At 40.2% G+C, this 13,964-nt stretch overlaps 1 protein-coding gene across 10 annotated transcripts in view; it reads right to left on the bottom strand.

Annotated features, from left to right (window-relative positions):
• Positions 1 to 13,964, bottom strand: part of MYO9A (myosin IXA) — a 189,893-nt gene that overhangs the window by 79,562 nt on the left and 96,367 nt on the right. The window lies entirely within an intron of this gene.

Genomic DNA, 13,964 nt, shown 5'->3' with positions numbered 1-13,964 from the left:
GTTTATTCAGGGAGAAAGAAAGAAGAGAGTGGACATTGCACAGCAATGATAGCAAGTGATGTGAAAGCACACGCTGGGGCAGGCAGCGTCTGGTACCAGCAGAAGAGTTACAAAAGCAGAGGCTAAAACCCCTATAGTAAATCTGTAAGCGTTACTGAAAACTCGATGTTTTCCAGGTACTGCCAACTGGAGCTACAAATCATAGCAGGCAGATTCACTGTTCCTCCAACAGCTCTCCTAGAAAGAGGAATAATACCTCTGAAGAAGGGCCATCCCCACCGCAGTGTTCTCAGCCACAATGCAAAGAGATTTTGTTTGACCAACAGTGATGAAAACCAAAATCAAAGGAGGGTAGCTGGGCTGCACTTTCTCAAACATGCATGCTTTGGGACAGGCACCTACATACATAACCGTAAAGCTGTAATTCATATTTAAGGGCTATCATCGTTCTTGCTGCTTGTGATTCTTCCCTGGTTTAATTATTACGTTGAGTTGTGTTGCAGTGCTTTAGTACATACTAATCACCTAAAATCCCATGATAACAGCCATGACTGTTAAATTTTGGTTCATTTTAGCCACTGCAGAAGAATAAACAAGGAAACAGAAGGTTCACGCGTAAGTATTTTAGTAAAACCTTGAACTACAACAAATCGGTGGCCTGTCACACATTGCCTTGAAATCCTTCTCACCAACCCTCCCCTTCAAGGTACATCAACTGAGTGGCCTTATTTCACTGATCCCAAGCAAAAGAATAAAGCTCACGTAGCATCATTTATCTTCTATTAGCTTGTTCCCACCTCTTTTTCCTTGAATTTTTTGTGATAGCATCTTTTACTATAATCACATACTGTTCTGCCAACATTTTGCTCTTAACATGCAATTAATCCCGTACGTGGCCTTGCCAACTCTCCCTCTTGAGTTGGAACAGGAGAAGGCAGTAACATGGTCCATAACTGAGGATGCTCACAAGCTCACAGTGTATATAAGCCTCCGTATGCTGCTAACCATTGCTCAGTGGCAATAAATCGCTGTCAGATAAGCCACATTACAAGGATAATTACAAAATATTGCAACAATTAACAAGGAATTACTCGCCCCAAAAAAAGCATTTTTACAAACTGAAAACAAGCATACGATGAAAATATATGAGCAACAGGACCGAAAGGATTTGTTGTAGCGCAGACCAAAACAGCACTTTTTAAGACAGACCGTGAGCTCTTGAATGTCTGAGTTCCAACAAGTGTTGGAAAGCAGCTGGCATTTAGGAATACAAACAGGTCTAGTTTCCAGTAACTGTTTTTTCTTCCCTTTACTGAAGAAAAGGTTTGGGGGGGGGTGGAGGGGTGGGGGGTGGTGTGTGCTGTTTTTATTACAAGCAACATGGGTTGTTCGGAGGTTATTTTGCTGTTGGTTTTATTTTTTACATTTCCCCAAATATCAGGGAACATTTCAGTGATTAATAGAAAATTTCAAGACTAATTCTCTAACACCATGCTCCATCTCAGCTTATTTGATTGGATAAAGCTGGAAAACAATCAGTGCCACTGTCACATGAGAAAAATCAAGTCTCTGGGGAAAGACGAAGGCCCAGACCTGGGAACGTTTCTCGCTGCCATAATGCTTTGTCCTAGCATAAATCAGCCCAATTAACGGCTCCAACACAAAGGCGTGCAATCAAAAAAAACCCCATTTCTATTTAAAGCCAAGAAATAACAGCATCATTTCTTCTATACAGTCATATATGGGTTTATATTGCAGTACTTTTCTTTCCCCCTTTTATTAGAGGCTATAGTGGATGTGCAGGACTTCACTGCTGAATTTTCCTCTTTTTTTCTAAAATAGATGAGGATATCATTAAGCCTGCACCACCCCAGCATTGCCCAGTTTCCTCCAGGGATGTGCAGGGTGGGCTATAAGCCATTGCCCTTCTTCCCAAGAGGAGCTCAGCTACATGGCAAGCTGGGAAGCCCACAGAGAGCTGCTTTCCTTGCTACGCTTGGGACCCAAAAACATAATCAACAGCCCAGATCTCAAATTCTTCAATAGTTATTTTTAGAAGTGACAGCCGTATCATAAGGGCTGGTAGGAAACTCCTGGCAAAGCAACATATAGAGAATATAGAGCAGGTGGAGCACACATACACATGGATCTCATTTGCAAATTTGCTGTCTCCTTATAAGCCAATTTCTTCTCTCTGTTGTACCGACAAATCCAGATAATTCCTCGACGGATGCACCGCCATAGTGGACTTGAGGTGGTGTAAACAGCACTTCGCCCCACACGCTCCCCCCAGACAATGAAATGCAGTGGGGCCAAAACTGGGATGCTCGCTTTGCCTCATGGTACATGCAGTCTCCTCCAGGCAGGATTTCCACAGTGCACACAGCAAAGAAATCTGGTTTCAGACACCCAAGTTTCCTCCAGTGCTGCTAAGTACTATGAGGTCCCACCAAAATGGGCTCTCCAAGCTCAACTCCCCGTGCTGTGATGGACCTGCTCATGGGGAGCGACGTCCACCAGCGCTGGGAATGAAGTTTACAGTACCCAACGTCCGTGGTATCCAAACCAGCAGCAGCTTTCTAAAATGAGATATTTTTAATTGGCTTGAAGAGTTAAGACAGCACTTTGCCTTCATGCAACATCCATTTATAAAATACCAGCAAAAACATTAATCTATTTTATATGACTCAAGTTTTTGTTTGGGTTTTTTTTTCCCATTTCAATGAAGTATTTATTCTTTAGAATAGATCCTGGATGACGTTACATTATAGATAAAGCCCCTCACTATCCTAAATAGATATCAAACTACCTAACCTGAGGATCCTCTGGGAATATTATTTCTTTTCAAATTAAGGAGCTGCTGCAATTTCAAGTGTATGATTTCATATTTCCCCCCAAATTGTTGGAATAGTCCACTTTGAAAAGAGGTTTTCCACTTTTATTTTTAATTTCAGCCATTCATCTTGTATTGCCATAAGCCACCACACAGATGGTTTAAAATACCACTAGTCCCTAAAATTCTTAAAATAAAAAAATAAATAAAAGAAAACCTGTACAGCAGTTTGTCTCTTTCAATAAGTCTTGCTCTTATTTTCTCTGTTCAACAGGGTAAAGCTGCGGAGGAATGGCAGGTAAAGGATGCTCAGCCTGTCCAACTGTCCCTGCTGTTCACATCACAACCTGGTGTGCAATATTCAGGATATTCTTGTTGTAATTACAGGCTTGTTATTCAAGAAAGGACCGCGCTACGCGCTTACATCCGCTCCCATGCAGCAGAGCATTTAAAATAAGTGCTTAAACATTTGTTCCTGTATTTATTGGGGTATTTATTTATTCCTGTATTTATTATCCTACATATATTAAATGTGAATATTCTCTGAAATATATAGCATATATTACATATGGCTTGCCTTCAGGTAGTCACTTACAGCTTCTTGTCTCTTCTGCAAGTCTCATTATGTGACATTTAGGCAGATCTGGAATACTGTGGCACTCATCAAACCATTTTTATTTCGCTCACAAAGCAAAATAAAAACAGCTCCTGCAACGCCAAAACAAATCTCTTGGGGATCAAAGCAAGCACAACATCTTGCACACACACAAAAATATTGCTGATTCAAAAGCAAGATAGATCAAACACACTTTAACTCGGTGATTCAGGAAATAAGCTGAAGACAAGGTTTTAATCAATAGGTTTCCTGCTCACCAGGCTAGCAAGTATATATATTTTATTTATTATATGCTAGAAATGCCACTTGTTGAGGTTGGCCTACTTTTACTAAGATCTTGATATAAGATGTTTGGGTTTCTTCATAAGATTGCATTGCCAAATTAGTTGACCCAAAAGTTTTCATGATAGGCATTGGATTCAGGCCACCTTAAAAATAGATATACTTTTGGAAACATCTTCTGCCAAAAGGAACAAGGGGAAGACAGACTTAAGAATTAAAATCTCTCTTTGAAGTGTTTTGGAGCAAGGACTTACAGTTTCAGCAGCGACAGCCTGTGTTTTAGAGGCGGCAAAAGATATAATCTGAGAAAACCAAATTTGCTCAAATTAAAAGCCTCTGTAAAACACATTTGTAAGCATTCAGTAGATTCTTAATTCTTAAGATTACAAACTCTCTAAACACATACGAGCACATCTTCTGTCTGCTGCCATCCCTACAGCATCACCACCACTCCCCACCCCTGGGTCAGGATTTCTTACTCCTCCTGTTCTGCACTCAGCTGAGATTTGAAACTCTGAGTAAAGGTCTTTTTCTGCTGGCATTATTCAAAATAGTTGCTGATACACAGATAATCCAGGGAATGCAAAAGGGTTAGAACCCTCCACCAAACTTATAAATGGAAAAAGCTGGGAATCAAGTTAAAAAAAAAAAAAAAAAAAGGAGGCATTAACACTAAATAGTATATCTGCTTTAAACAAAAACATACAAAATTTAAATTTTCTTCCCTTCCTCTAAAATAGTTCTGCTGGTTGCAATCAAATTCCAAAAATCAGTATTTTTTAATTATTATTATCTATGAAACTTGAATTTTATAGGCTGCTTTGCTATAACAGTGCCTTCTTTGCATTAGAAAGCCCCATACTATCTTTTCCCACAGAACCAATGACTCACAAAGAGCAAAAACCAGAAAAAAGCTGTATGTGATGATGTAGAAGGGTGGTATTTTAATATAAATTTTTTTTGCACTGCTTCTGTTGCTGCTGTTAAAGCCTGTGCAAGGGGCTGGACAGCCAGAGCCAGTATAGCTCTTAGGAAAGAAAAAAATCGTATTTTTAACAAATGCCAGAATGATGGTTTCTTTCACCTTGCTACATATTCAGAAACCGCAACAGCTTATACATAGATAACCAAGATTAAAGCATCCTTTTCACTTCCAAAACCCTGGTTAAACCAGCAACTTTTTAGTCACCCTGCCACAATTTGGGTTTGTTGTTTTTTTTTTTTTAATTTTAAAAATAAATCTAAGGGAGCAATTTCATGCTACAAGCTGCCACTTGAACTTTATAGCTTTAAATACTGAAAAAAAAAAATGGACTGCCACAAATGTAGTGCTTCACAAGCAGATGGGCCCTTTCGCTGTACAGCTTATGCACTGGATGCACCAGCTCTGAAAAACTCATTAGGAAAAACATCTTCTTACTTCCAATTTCTTTTCAAACCTCAGGTCTTTCCCCTGCACGTCTCCCTGGACCTTCCTGGAGATGCAGGGCTGCCAGAAATAGTAAAACTCAGGCCTGTATTTGTGCAAAGTCCACGTTGGCACTGCAACGTCACAAATCTTCCAGACTCTGGACTTGGTCCTGGAGCCAAAACCAGGAGAAATCTCCAGCTTCCTGCCCCCAATATGTTAAGGCACTGGCTGTTGTAGGGGCAACATCAGCATTTAAGACATACTTATCTACCAGCATGTAATCTAATAGGGAACCTTCAATGCCAAAAAAACACCTTGAATTGAGCAGAGGCTGCCATTGAGGTGGTCTGTCACAACCAAGCTGAGCTCAGTCCACTTTTTATTTATAAGGCTGGATGAGTTTGGTGCTCAGTGAAGGCTCAAGTTAAGGTACCCTTACCAAACACAGCTCATGATTTCATCTTCTTGACACAGCCCAGTAGAGAAGAGACACCAAGCTCTGCCCTGCTTTTGGACTCTCATCTCCTCATAAAGCCAACAGATGACTTTGCAAGGCGCACGGTGAAGAGATGCCCATGTACTATGAGACAGGTCTTCATTCTGCTGACTCCAACTTCTTCCCCTCCAGTGCCACCGCAGACCCTGAAGGCTGCTGTGGTGACCTGCCCTCCTGGCAGATGCTCAGTTAGCCTTTTACAGACATTTTCGCATGATCTGCTGTGATAAGAAGCTCCTCAGTGTGCAGCCCGCAATCCTTATTAGATTCAGTGTTTACATTGTTGACTAACCTAATATATGAGCATGAGCAAGAGCAAGCAATAGTTCAATTCTAACAACAAAAACTCAAATATTTGTAAGTTTTTCAGACTAAGGGAAATAAATAAAGCCTGGAGAATAGAGGATGGGTGGAAACAAATGCTGAAGAGCTTTGAAAGGCAAAGAGCACCAGTTTATCGTGCATAATTGCAGCAATATCCCAGTGATTGCACATCCCAGGTAGCAGAAGGCAAACAGATCCTGCTGAAGAAAAAGCCATCAAGATGCTGCTGAAAGCTACGTGTTTTTAATCAAACACTTCCACAGCCAAGACGAGCATTTTCTGGAGTGTAGATCTCACTAACTCCAGGGAGATCCAGAGTAATACTGAAATAAAAAGCCAGATCTTCTCCCCAATTACTTCCTCCAAACCAAACCAACCCTAGACTGTATCTGGAACAGCAACGGGCCTCTGACATTCAACTTTAAACATTTTTGACCCAAACAAAAACATAGCATGAAGGGCTCTTGTAACCAGCATAAACACTTCCACTAACATTTTGTTTAAAAAAAGCCTGCATAAAATAAATAACCGTTTCTGTGCAGTGCATCACTTGACACAGAGACTCAGAAAATTAGAAGAAGGCAGAAGCAAAGCAAAGCTCATCCCTTTTGTTATCACTTAGGAAGAGCACTATATTGATGCACTGATCAATTCCAGGTAAGAAATGATTCCCAAGTGGTATTTAAGAGACAGCTACAGATCTCTAAAGACTTTAAACATCTTAGCTTGTTGAGAGGTCTGCCCATCTTCCCTCACCGCTAATGCAAAGGACAAGATAGAATGATCCTGGACAAACAGAACAGAAAGGGTGGATGATGGATTTTTTTGGATACCGGCAGCTCTTATGACCAGTTCATCAAAAAAAGCAATTAATATTACATTTTAACAGCCACTGAGCTTGCTCAGGAGGGATGCCGAGCATCATTCCATCACTACTACCTCCCAAGCATAGGAGGCACTGCATGCTCCTCTCTAGAAAAGTATGGCAGAAAAACCCAAAGACCATTTTGCACAGAAAAAATGCCCTTGCATGCATACATATTGGAGAGCAGCAATCTATTTTGGGTCGCTATTGTAAAAAATGCAGCTTATGAAGGCTGCATGTGCCCAGAGCTGGGTTTTTGGACCCCACTTCCCAAGTACAGACTCAGTTAATGAGAAATGGACTTTAAAAGTAGAACTGGAGAGTAATTGTAAGTACCAAATCAAATTAAAGCCCTAACGAGGATTTAAACCCCATAGAGTTTAACAACTGTGACAGCACGTGCAACCCTTATCCTATTTCTTCAGCATTATGCAAATCTATGAAACATCCATAAAGACATGCTGAACACTTCAGTTGGTCAACATGATATTATTACACCTTCAACAATTTTTGGTCAACATAATGATGTTAAATCCCAATTTTCCACCAGAGGACAACGTAGACTGTGGGAGTGAGGTCAGTGTACCCACTCCAGATTTTCTAAAAGCTATGAGTACTTGAAAATGGGATGTTTAAATGCCATTTCTCAGGCACAACTCTGGAAAATTCATTTGATCTAGAAGAGAAGGCTTGTTAGAAGACAACGATGACTTGTTGCCTTGTTGTTGGCATAGAAGACGAATTGTTGCCTTGTTGGTCATGGTCCTTTCTTTCTCCATTTTTTCAGCATTTCCCCTAGAGACTGTGTGTCTGTTTTTCTCATGATGGACATTATCAACATTATTTGCTCCCACTGGACAAACCCACTGACAGTGCCTGTGTTCCCTACGAATGCAAACCTCCCACCCATCCCCCCCCAAATTCTTTACAAGCAACTCTCCTTGTAAACTTCCCAATAAGAACTTGCAATAGTCTCCAAAAATTTATTTGTTAGAATAGGAATGAGCTCAATACAGTCATAGAAACTACCTATGGATTTTTTCCTCTCCTAGTGACCCAATAGCTCTTCCATAACACGTACATGAACACACACATGTGCGGGTGTTTCCTGCCCTCTAGGAAGAAAACAAACAATGCATGCTCTCCTTTCAGACCCATATCAACAAATACTTACAAAAAAACAATTAAAGTAATTCCAGGATGGCAAGAAACATTTCTTTCCGAGTGTGAAGTTTGCAAGCCTTGATGTAAAACACAAAGACAGGAGTTAAGTTATTTAGGTAAAGCCAGGCACCGCACAATACTTCACGTTTTCTGCTTGTGTATAATAGAAACGGAGATTCCTCTTCAGGAAATAAGATATGAACACAGGAAGAAAGGAAATATCCCCTTCTCCCTTAGGGCCTTTGATAGACTTCCTATAATTTCTATACAAGGATGAAAGGTGCTTCCAATGAAATATTCAGGGGGGAAAAAAAAAAACAGCACTAGGATTCTTCCCCTTCAGGAAATCCCTCCAAAAATCAAATCTTTATGTATATTTTTAGTGGCTCTATGAGGGCTTTGTTTATTTCTTTTTCTTTTAATACGTGGAATAAATTTTCAGTGCGTTACCCAATGAATCAATTGGCATTTCTGCTCACAGGGATTTGGCACTAAATCTCAGGAACGTGTTGATATCCTACCAAAAAATAAATTTAGTGAGCTATTATCATACACAGGATTTGATTTTTGTTATCATTTGATATCTGTTTTAAAATCCTTATTAGCCATTCCCATTTTTCCCCCGTTTATTCTCTAAGGTGAAATTCGGCTTCATAATTACATTTGCACCTACTGTAACACAAATGCCTTATTCCAAGATGACTCAGAGGAAAAAACACATTTTAATATCTACTAAATTTTGCCCATGGTATTTACCCAGCATTTTCTGATGATGCCTCCCTCCTTCAACCACTACTGCGGGTTTGAGCAATATAGGGGAAAAATAGGGGAAAAAAACCAGGAAAAAAATTTATTTGTTTTCTTATTTGACTCAAAGCATCTATTAAACAAAATTACACTGCATGCATGAGTAAAGGATGAAATAAATCAGTTTCTATTCTAAGAAAAGCCACATTTATCTCTTTTTGTTTTTTTAAATATATATTAGCAATGCTTAGGCAGAGTGAAGAGCTATACTACTACTAGGGATAGGATTTATCTGAGATTAGAACAAGCAAAACCAAGAGCAATTCAAGCTCTCCTAATACACTTGATTTGTATCTCATAAAGGGGTCTAATGAACAGGAACAGAAGCCAATCGTCCATTCTCACTAAGTCTTGGACATGCAGTCAACTGAAAACAGCAGGGTGATGATGATCTCTTCAGCAATCATGAATTACATGATGAAATAAAACAGACTTAAAATACACTTTTATTTGAATAGGGCTTAGGGGTGCCAGCTATTAATAAGAACGCTAGTGCCAGAGAAGTAGCTACCGCATGTACTAAAATACTATTAAAATCCAATTTTTATCTCTGACACTGTTACTGCTCAATGAGGGCTGGAAAAAAAACCCTATGTAAGGTGGTTTCAGCTTGGGTTTGTAGTTGCATGGACAGAACAACTGCCAAGGGATGGCTTGTTGGGTCTGTCACTCCCGTTCCGAGATGGAGTAACATCTAAGGAAGAGAGAGACACGTAGCTGTGAAGCAGAGCTAAATTAGGGAAGGAGCAGAAAACCGGGAGGATGGTGATGAAGTATAGTAGCACCTCATAAAAAACCTGCCGGCACATCACATCCTCTCTACAGCTCACCGCTAAAGTTGGGAGAACATTTCTGGATTTGAAAAAAATAGATGAAAAACTGCTAGAATTAGGCAAGGTCTAAATCTTTTCATCCAAACGCAGGTTTTAGTGTCTCACTCTTAGATATCTCACATCAGGTTCAGCCTGTTCAGTGGGTCCCAAGTCACACGTGTGTGCACACGGAGAATTATGGTTTCCTGCTGTTCTGCTCGCTTTCTATTTATGACTGAATACATCGTGCGTCTGGTTTACATTCACAGCCATGTCCTGCAGCAGGAGATAGATTAAGCAGCTTTTGTGGTTCCCCTTTGGGTCACGGGACATAGGCTGAGACAGGCAGGCTTAGCTTTTTTTTTTTTAAACAGAGGCTTAACACCCAGAGGAAAGTATTCTTGCAGGATATCAGACTCTAGCTTAATCCCTATCTTGGCATCAAGGAGTATTATATCATACTCGGGCTGGATAAGTATGATGTAATTTTCCATACTCGTATTTTATCTTAGCATCATATTAAAATCCTGTCATTCTCGTGTTTGCTTTTCCTAAGAGAACTCAAATCATTAATTCATCATGCTGACTCCAGCCTGCAAAAGGGTTTTTTTAATGATTTTTACGTTTGATTAAGGAGGAGGAAAAATATCTGTAAAAGCATCACTGGAAGAAGAGGAGTGAAAGATGCAAGATAAGTCTAATTACAAGAAAAAAAAGGAAAAGTTCATTTAAAAATGCTATAAACTTCGCTGCAAAGGCTCATTTTTATGTTTCAATTCTATAAATGTACCTGCAAACGACATACTTAAAAAAAACAAACAAAAACCAACCAACTCCCTAAGCCTTGCACTACCACAGCTGCTGGTTCCTGCCTTCCCAGCTGGCTGCCACGTCCTGGCAGAAACCTTCCGCTATCACCCCGGAGCCGGGAGTGTCCTGCCAATGGATTTTATCCAAGAGATGCAAGTGTCAATGATGTTTTCCAGAACTTATGGGTGGATTTTACAATGAGGAAAAAATAGACTGGAATGTCATTACAATACAATACCAAAATCATTCTGCAATACAAACTGAAACAAGAAGGCATTGCAGAATTTTTTCACTAAATCAGTTATAAAGTTCTCAGATTTAGAGAGATTTTTTTGGTACTAGTTTTCAACTTTACATATCAAACACCTTTTTTTTTATTTCCTCTTGTGCTCTCCCTTCTCTAGGACCAGTCACCCAGTACCTTCCATGGCCACCTTCCTTGGACCAATTTCCCAGTACCTTCACAATCACCTTCCTTGGACAAAGGTCCATCTCCAACCTGCCAGTCTGTATTACTCACAGGTAGTTTTAGTGGGTCTCCCAAACCATGCCAACACCCTTCCCAAAAAATCCCAACAGCAATGAGAGAAGTCAAATCAATGGGTTTGTCCACTGAGACAATCTTCCTGTGTCAATATGTCATCAGGTTGAAAAGAATGTCCTTCAGAGCTACTAGCTTACCTGCTACTCTGAGAAATAAGAAAACCTTAATCATTAATTATTAAAAAAAATCATTAATAACATTTTTAATATTGCACTCTTTTCATCAGGTGTTAACATGTTGATCCTTACACTGCTCCCTATCTCGCATGCATTCCCAATGAAACGGCTCATGCCGTTACTGTGCTAACACGACTTCCGAGGAATAACACGGGAAGCATCAGCATGCTCCTGCAACCTGCCCCCTCCTTACTCATCCTCCTGTCGTTAGACAGCTGTAAATGAGGAAAACGAAGTGAAAAATCTGAAACAAGAATGTCTTCTGTGGGTGTCGAGGACCCACCTATTGTTCTCAGCTGGTGGCAGCAGGCAGGACTTGGAAGAGGACAGATGGGACACCCATCATCCCCATCACAGACTAAAGCCTGCCTGCTATTTATTTTTAGAGATGTTTTGCAAGTCCCCGTCTATAATATTGTCATATTGTAGCTGACTATCTGCAATACAGTGTGGTCATGTTTTTCAGAAAAAAGCACCCAGGTTACAGTCAAAACCACACTAAACCAACAAAAACCTTGCTAGCGATTTTCTCAAAGTCTCAACTGTGGAGTCATGCGGTTACAAGCATCATCTTCCTCAAAAGACTTCAATCAAAGCCTTCAGCCTTCTGATTTGGATAGCATGGTTAGAAAACATCATCTGTAACAAATCAAAAGAGAAAAGAAAGAAAAAACCCCACCCTCTCTTCATGAAATAAAACTCTTCCAGAAAACGAGTCTGGGGTTCTCACTTCTCCCTGTGGAAGAAAGGATGAGAGAAGACACTCATAGAGCACCCCTACTGAAAGGTGCTCACTAGAGCAATCATGAGCCCACCATAAAGAGCTGCAGAAGAACAGAATCACCAGGCAGCTGAATTTGTAGGATCTGCTGATGGCAAAGGTTTCAAACACTTTTTTCAAAGAAGTGTTTTCCTCCACCTGTGTTCATCCAGAGTCTGTTCTACCAAAAGCATGAACTGATATCCCATTCAGTCCGTGTTTTCACAGTGAAACTGGTACATAAACAAATTAATAGGTTACTTAGTAGCACAAGAAATAGATGTGTGACCTGACCTGAGAAGGAACCTGTAGGCTACATTTAGGGAAATTTGCTCACGACTTTACAGGGACAATGTACCAGCACTCCTACTGTGAAGTCCAATGCATCGCCAAAATTAGTACTTGAGCTCTTATAATCCAAACCCTGCCTTTCTGTTGGCCCTTCCCAAGCAGAAGACACTATCGTAGAAAAACTTGTTCTGCCAGTGTATCATCATCTTCACTACAGGCTTTTTTTTTTTTTTTTGGCAAGCTTCCTCAAAGAGAATTTATTTCTTGACACACCTCAGGTGCTACAGCTGTAGAGGCAAAGCCCCGTCCAGCCACAGAGCTTCTACACCTCCTCCTCCATCAAGCATTGATAAACAGCCTTAGGCTGAGAAGAAATCAATCTAAATTTATTCAGATTGGGATTATATAGAAAAATCCCATATTCCAAGCAACTGTTAAGTAACAAAAGGGACTCTGTGAAATTAAAGCTTCTTTTCAGTAATCAGATGTAATCAAAACAAGTCTTTAAAAAGAGTCGAGAATGGATTTGATGACAGAAAGGGCAGCTGGAGTGGGGAGGTTGGTTATGGGCAGAGCAGTCGATGGAAAATCAGCATTTCCCTTCTTAAAGTCCTTATTTTGGACTTTGCTCAGAAATCTTGAAATCTGAATGTCTTCCTTTTTTTCCCAGACATTACTGCCAAGTAAATAGTATGAACACAGCTAACACACAAGAATTTCCGTGGTGGCACAGAGCAGAAGAGTGACCGTAACATCTTCTGCACATAAGAGCTGGGTTCCCTGGGTGTTTGGATGTACATTGTCCACGATGAAGTTGTGCAGGTCTGGGAGATCCTCATAGAGACGAACTCCGTTCAGCCAGATCTCAGCATCATCTCCCATGCACCGCTTTGTGGGAACATTAGGGCATATAATCATATCACAATGTGAAAAAATCATGAAAACAGGTTAAAAAAAGACCCAATGCCGATGGACTCGGTCTTCCTAATAAAGGAAGGATGGTGCATCCCATGAACAAATACATGCAGGACATTAGTCCAATAAAACCACTAGTCTCATCTAATCCATATTCTGTCACCAAGCACAGCTGTTCCTTGCGTTTTGAAGGGAAAAATGAGAAACCTAATCCCACAAAAAAGGGGGTTTTTAAGTTCTACAGTGACAGGTTGCCCTCACGTCCTAAAGCAGAGGCGCTTGCTTTGCTCTTAAAAGCTTTGTGGGGTTTCAGTTTTATTCTATTAATATTTTTCTGTTAATTCTGCATACACTCATCAACATACCAGGTCTTCAAAGGAATCCTGCTAAGCTCCTGATGCTCATAACCTGTGGTGACAATGAGTCTCCTAAGCTAATGAGGTTTGATATAAGTAGGTGCTTCCAGCAGTTTTGCTGCTTTCTATTCCAGTAAGTGTCCCTGTCCTCATTCTTCAGGACTGAGAATTTTCATTCCACTTTCTTCACACTATTAATTATTTTGTCTCCTTCCCACATTTTCTCTTCTAATATTTTCAGTCTGTTAAATGCTCATGATTAGTTGCAACTATGATCTTTTCCTTTCGTTGTTTTTTGCTTTTTTTTTTTACATCTTAGGTAATGTTATGCCATTTGGCTCTGGAACTCCATTCCTTTTCTCTTTATAATGGTCTGAAAAAGGCATTAGACAGTACCACTGCTAGTACATAAGCTAATGAAACATCGCTCAGCACTTTGCCGTAATGAAATACTTTTTTCCCCTTATTAAGGTCTGCTCCGCAAGGGTTCTCTATCTTGCGT

This window comes from Harpia harpyja, chromosome 14 (genome assembly GCF_026419915.1).
Source record: "Harpia harpyja isolate bHarHar1 chromosome 14, bHarHar1 primary haplotype, whole genome shotgun sequence".
NCBI lineage: Eukaryota > Metazoa > Chordata > Aves > Accipitriformes > Accipitridae > Harpia > Harpia harpyja.
Note: the sequence above shows the minus strand (reverse complement) of the source record. Positions and strands in the feature narration are given on the sequence as shown.